Source organism: Cherax quadricarinatus, chromosome 20 (genome assembly GCF_038502225.1).
Source record: "Cherax quadricarinatus isolate ZL_2023a chromosome 20, ASM3850222v1, whole genome shotgun sequence".
In the NCBI taxonomy this organism is placed as follows: domain Eukaryota; kingdom Metazoa; phylum Arthropoda; class Malacostraca; order Decapoda; family Parastacidae; genus Cherax; species Cherax quadricarinatus.
Window position 1 is genome coordinate 43,110,638 of NC_091311.1, and position 7,287 is coordinate 43,117,924.

Here is a 7,287-nt window from a genome sequence, read left to right on the forward strand (position 1 = left end):
GGTCAGGAACTGACTTCAGGTGCTTGTCCAGTGCCAGCTTGAAGACTGCCAGGGGTCTGTTGGTAATCCCCCTTATGTATGCTGGGAGGCAGTTGAACAGTCTCGGGCCCCTGACACTTATTGTATGGTCTCTTAACGTGCTAGTGACACCCCTGCTTTTCATTGGGGGGATGTTGCATCGTCTGCCAAGTCTTTTGCTTTCGTAGTGAGTGATTTTCGTGTGCAAGTTCGGTACTAGTCCCTCTAGGATTTTCCAGGTGTATATAACCATGTATCTCTCCCGCCTGCGTTCCAGGGAATACAGGTTTAGGAACCTCAAGCGCTCCCAGTAATTGAGGTGTTTTATCTTCGTTATGCGCGCCGTGAAGGTTCTCTCTACATTTTCTAGGTCAGCAATTTCACCTGCCTTGAAAGGTGCTGTTAGTGTGCAGCAATATTCCAGCCTAGATAGAACAAGTGACCTGAAGAGTGTCATCATGGGCTTGGCCTCCCTAGTTTTGAAGGTTCTCATTATCCATCCTGTCATTTTTCTAGCAGATGCGATTGATACAATGTTATGGTCCTTGAAGGTGAGATCCTCCGACATGATCACTCCCAGGTCTTTGACGTTGGTGTTTCACTCTATTTTGTGGCCAGAATTTGTTTTGTATTCTGATGAAGATTTAATTTCTTCGTGTTTACCATATCTGAGTAATTGAAATTTCTCATCATTGAACTTCATATTGTTTTCTGCAGCCCACTGAAAGATTTGGTTGATGTCCGCCTGGAGCCTTGGCACGAAACATAAACTGAGAAGGGTAAATAATTTTAATGTCCAGTGTAATGGGGAGCCCATCACTTTGGTTTCATCAGTAAAATATCTGGGAATCCCCTTTGACCCATGCATGTCAGGAGAATTGATAGGGAACAGTGTAGTAAAGAAAGCGAATGCCAGATTGAAGTTCCTGTATAGACAAGCACAGTGTCTACCTACTGAGGCTCGCAGGACCCTAAGTCTAGCCCTTATACAATGCCATATGGATTACGCTTGCTCTTCATGGTACTCTGCCTTGACAAAAAAACTGAAAGATAGACTGCAAATCACCCAGATTAAAATCGTAAGATTCATCCTGGGGCTGGGACCAAGAGAACATGTAGGCCAGGATGAATTACAGCAGTTGGATATGCTGAATGTTGAAGACAGAGTAAAACAACTGAAGCTAAATCATGTTTATAAAATTGCTCACAAACAGTGTCCAGAATATCTCGCTGTCAATTCTGTCAAGGTTGGGAACCAAAGCAATCATAGTACTAGGGGGAGAGAGCACAACTTTGTAGTACCCACAGTCATTGGCCAGGCTTCAAACACCTTTTATTGTACAGCAATAAAGGAATGAAACAGACTACCCGCACATGTCAAGGCCAGTCATAGCATGAACCAGTTCAAGAAGACTGCCAAAAGGTGTCTGATGAATGTAGCTACAGAAAGGGAGGGGAATGATTTTCTATTTTTTTAGCTAACATACGTGTAAATTTTACCTTATTCCTAGTAATGACCCTCGTATTGTAGATAGTCTTAATGAACCTCGTGTAGTAGATAGTCTTTTTAGTATGATAATAAGATGTTATCTTCATTATAGAATAATAAGAAAATATTATAACCTTCATATTATAATAATAAGGTAAAAGGACCCCAATGGAAATAAGTCACTCTGTCTGACTTTTATGTACCTCTGTAATCTTTTGACTACCGCCCACAGGATGGGTATGGGGTGCATAATAAACATATTAAACTAAAAACTGTCTGACTTTTTTGGGTTATCCTAGGTTCTCTACACATATGCTGTTATGTATGATAATTCTATGTAACTGTATTTGTGTATACCTGAATAAACTTACTTACTTAACCTGCACATAGGAGAGAGGAGCTTATGACGACGTTTCGGTCCGACTTGGACCATTTACAAAGCCACAATAACAGAAGACAGGGATGGGACAAGAGAGGTAGTAGAGGAAGATGAGAAGTAGTGGTAGAGGTAGAAGTAGTAGTAGTGGAGTCAGTAAAGACTAAGAGGAACACTGCAGGGGAGCTAGGGGCACACAAAGGGTAGGAACAAGAACACAGATAATAGTAATAATAATGATAATGGACCAGATACCCAAGGTAGAAGAAAGACAACTCAAAGGAGAAAGGGGAAAGAAGAAAGGGGAAGAGGGAGAAGGGGAAAAACAAGAAATCAGGTTAAGTCACGGGTGTTCTGAAGTAGTGGGAAAAGAAGGCATCTACAGAGACAAAACCAAGACTAAGATTCATACAAGGTAAATTGTGTATAAGGGAGGATTCAACCAGACGGCGACTGTGAAAGTTAGACGTGGGGTAGACAGTTTTAGCAGAAGACCACTTAATAGGATGACTGTAATCATAATATTTGTATTTATAACTCATTACAATTGTGACCGGGTATGGACGTGTTAGTGGCTCATTACTTTGTAATTTGTTCATGATGGTAACCATGTATAGGAGTGAGGATGATTCATTACCTTTGTAACTTGCCATGATTGTGACCAGATCTACCTGAAGTTCAATACCTTTGTAACTAGTTCAGCTATCATAAATTTGGAGTCCAGTCCCTGGACCCATTATGTACCTCTGTAATCTCTTGACTACCGCCCACAGGATGGGTATGGGGTGCATAATAAAGATATTAAACTAAACTAATTGTGATCTCTGACATGACAGAAAAGAGCATTGTTGGTGTCGGCAAGCCTAACACTACTTTTGTGCTCCCTGAGTCTGTCAGAAAGAGAACGGCCAGTTTCTCCAAAGTATTGAAGAGGACAAGATGAACAAGAAATATAAACACCAAGAGAATCTATAGAGGGAGGAGAGGTATGAACTAGATTGGTGCGAAGAGTGTTAGTCTGGCGAAAAGTAAGTTTGATGTCTAAGGAACGGAGAGAGTTCCTGAGATCAGAAAGACTGGAAATATAGGGAAAGCAGAGGACAGGAGAGCTCCCAGGAGTAGAGAGTTTGGGAGAGAAGAAAGTCCGTTTAGCACGTGAGAAGGCAGAGTCTATGAAATGGGAAAGGTAGCCAAGACGGGACAATGAATTACGAACAGTGCAAATTTTTGATTCAAGGAACTGAGGATCACAAATGCGGAGAACACGGAGAAAGAGGGAGATAAGAACACTTTTTTTAACAGAAGAAACATGATAAGAAAAGTGGTGAATGTACATGCCACTGTGCATAGGCTTGCGGTACACGGAAAAAGCAAAACCTGTATCTGAACGGTAGACATGAACATCAAAGAAAGGCAGCAAGGAATTAGATTCCTATTCAGCTTTAAACTTAATGGAAGGGGCAAGATTATTAAGGGTATCAAGAAATAGTTGAAAGAGACTAGAGTCATGAGGCCAAAGAGCAAAGATGCCATCTACATAGCGAAGCCAGAGTGAAGGGTGCACATCAACAGTAGGAAGACCAGTTTCGAAGTATTCCATATAGAGATTAGCAAGAAAAGGAGATAGAGGAGAGCCCATAGCGACACCGAAGGTTTGAGAATATTTGCCTTGGAAGGAAAATGAATTTGAATTCACATAAAGGCGAATAAGACCAAGAAAGACATCAGTAGGTACAGGGAGATGAAGTAACCATTCATTGGCCTTCTCTCTGAAGAGGAACATTAGTGAAGAGGGACTCAGCGTCAAGACTTAGCATCTTACAGGTCGGGAGAGAGCGAACACTTTCGATGAAGTCTTGAGAGTGACGAAGGTGGACAGGAGAAAAAAGTACCAAGAAAGGGAGTGAAGGTTTTGGCCAGCCAAGAAGCAAGAAAATAAGAGACAGAACCTCAAGAGGATGTGATGGGACGTAGAGGAATATCAAGTTTATGAGTTTTAGGAAGCCCATAGAAATAAGTCAGAGAGGGTCAGATGACACGAAAATGTTGAACAAGGTCAAAGTCAGGAGGACAGAGGTCGGAGAGAATCCTTAGTTTCTTGTTGAAAGTTCTCTTGATGAGATCAAGAGGGCTGGAAACGAGAGGAGTGTAGGTACGTGAGTCAGAGAGCAAGCCATCAGCTTTGCGGAGGTAATCCTCGCGATCAAGGACAACTACCGAATTACCTTTGTCAGAAGAAAGTATGACAATGTTAGAGTTAGATTTAAGAGAATAAAGTGCAAGTTGATAACGGCGCGGCAGGTGGTGATTCTTAGACTATCAAGAGCAGGAAGGAGAATGTCACGTAAAGTGTACAAATCAGGAAGATTACGAGAGCGAAACTGACGAAAAGAATCAAGAGCTAATCAGGTCAGTACCAGCGCGAGGGGCAGGTGAAGTGTTCAAGGAAAGACCAAAACCAAGCAGTTCAAGCTCATGTTGGGAAAGTGTGACAAGACAGATTAGTAGCACGATCGGTAAGGGAGAATTTAGACCAAGGGCTATTAGAGATGAGACGTTGAAGTTCATTCTGTAGTTTAGAAGAATGAATTTATGAGTTCGGGCGATCAGTGTCAAAAGCAGTGGTAGTGAGAAGGTTACAGAGATCTTGTGGAAAAGAAGCAAAGAGAGCACGTTGATGCTGATGGAGAGTAAAGAAGGCATCTTCAACCTGAGAATTGGTAGAGAGAATGAGCTGTTGAAGTAGGAGACAGGCATGATCAGGAACGGTAATGCCTAGTGGCTTGGGTTTAAGGAAATGAGAGAAGGAAGGGGGCAAAACTTGTTCAGCAAGACAGGTAGAAAGCGAAACTGATTCTTACGACGCCTGGAAGCAAGAGGAGCAGCCTCATAAGAACGAAAGAGGGATTTAAAAGAAGGAAGAACATTAAAAAAGTTGGAAAGAATAAGACGCTTACCTGCGGGGTTCATAAATAACAAAAAGGCACAATACCGACCGAAATGTCGTAGTAAGCTCCTCTCTCCCATCACACATTGGATTACTCCTTCATGATAAAGTTGATATGTTAGCCAAGAAGAGTACCCAGAAGGAGAATGTAGAATATAACTTTGGTATATCTGTGTCTAGCATTAGGAATAATATTAGGAGAGAAGTAAATAATGAAAATGATTGTTATAAGAATACAGTTTGAAGCCTGAGTAGATCTATAAACCACTGTGATAACATGAACATAGATAAGTATGTTTATGGAGCAACTTGCATTGTGAACAGACTGACTGATGTAGTGGCCAGGCTTAGGCTTGGTTACAAGTGCTTCTGGCAGTTTGGGAGACACACAGATGATGATCGAACTAAATGCAAATTATGTAATCAGCATATGGTCACTGTCTTGAACACTATGTGCTTAATTGTCCACTTATTGTGGAATACAGAGATAGACAGCATAATAACCTATGTGACATGTCAAGATATCTTATTAATGAAAATAAGATACCAGATATATTAAGCAAATTTCCTAAATTTGCTTGTAACAGATAAGTGAACTATAGATATGTAGATATAAATCCATATGTACTCCTGTTAACCCTTTGGAGCCTAGTTCCTAAGCCTTTTGTGTATCCATATGCTCTTGCTCTACCGTCCACAGGATGGATATGGGGTGCACAATAAACTAGCCACTTCGGTGGCAAAATCTAAATCCTATGTGCGGGTTATTTGTGTATCTTTCACATTGCTAAATAAATTGGTTTACCATGTTAATTTTCATTTGTGAAATAAATACTCTTGTTTATAGTGTTAGATTAGTTGTTGTTTTGAATTTGCAGTAAACCTAATTACCGACTATACTTAGACTATACAACAAACATCGTCCTATAAAAACGAAACAGATCACAAACAAACAGCTTGGTTGCCCATGGCTAACCAGTACCATTCTGAAATCCATTGACAAGAAACACCAATATGAAAAGCAATATAGACAGGGCTTAATACACAAAGATATTCTTAAACACTATTCATCAGTTCTCACCAAAGTAATAAAGAAAGCCAAACAACTATACTACTCCAGTAGATTCACAGACACTAGAGGAGATATAAAAAAGACCTGGAAAACACTCTCTCAGATTCTAGGGACCCACAAACTGAAAAAAAACCAAGAATATTGTCCTAACTAAACCTAATGAAACACCACTACATCCCACTGACACAGCTAACAAGATAAACGACTTCTTCTCAACCATAGGATCTAATCTCGCCAATAAAATCCCACATACCAATGCCCATGCCGGGGACTACCTAGATGGGAATTTCCCAAATTCCTTCTATCTTGCACCAATTGAGCCCTCGGAAGTCACCGAGATTGTAAAGTCACTTAAAAACAACTCAGGGAATCTGTCTAATGTCCCACCATTACTGTACAAGCGAACGGCCCATATCCTTTCGCATGCTATTTCATTACTTTTTAATAAGTCACTAGAAACTAGCACCTTCCCGAAACTACTCAAGATGGCAAGGGTTACACCAATACATAAAGGTGGTGACCCTACAGACTTAAACAACTATAGGCCAATATCAAACTTACCATTGCTATCCAAAATCTTTGAGAAACTCATGCACAGTAGACTATATTCATTTATAACAACACAAAACATACTCAACCCCTGCCAATTTGGATTCAGGAAAAATAAAAGCACTAATGATGCAATCATAAAAATGCTTGATCTGCTTTACACAGCATTGGAAAATAGGGAATATCCACTAGGAATTTTTATTGACCTAAGAAAAGCTTTTGACACAGTAGACCACGACATCCTACTCCATAAACTTGACCATTACGGTATAAGAGGCCATGCGCTTGCTTATTTCAAATCTTACCTTACTAATAGGTATCAGTATGTCACCATTAAAGACATAGCATCAACAACACGGCCACTTGATACTGGAGTTCCGCAGGGAAGTGTCCTTGGTCCCCTGCTCTTCCTCATATACTCAATGATCTTCCAAACGTATCCCAACACCTGAAACCCATTCTCTTTGCTGACGACACGACTTATGTCATCTCTCACCCTAATCTTGCCACCCTCAACACCATTGTTAACGAGGAGCTGATCAAAATATCGACTTGGATGACAGCCAATAAACTTACGCTTAACACTGACAAAACCTACTATATTATGTTTGGTAGCAGAGCAGGAGATACACAAATTAACATTAAGATCGACAACACTCTAATTACCAGACATAATGAGGGCAAATTCCTAGGCCTATACCTTGACAACAACCTGAATTTCAGCACCCATATCCAACACATAACCAAAAAAGTATCCAAAACGGTTGGGATCCTCTCCAAGATACGATACTACGTGCCGCAAAATGCCCTTCTCACACTATACCACTCACTTATTT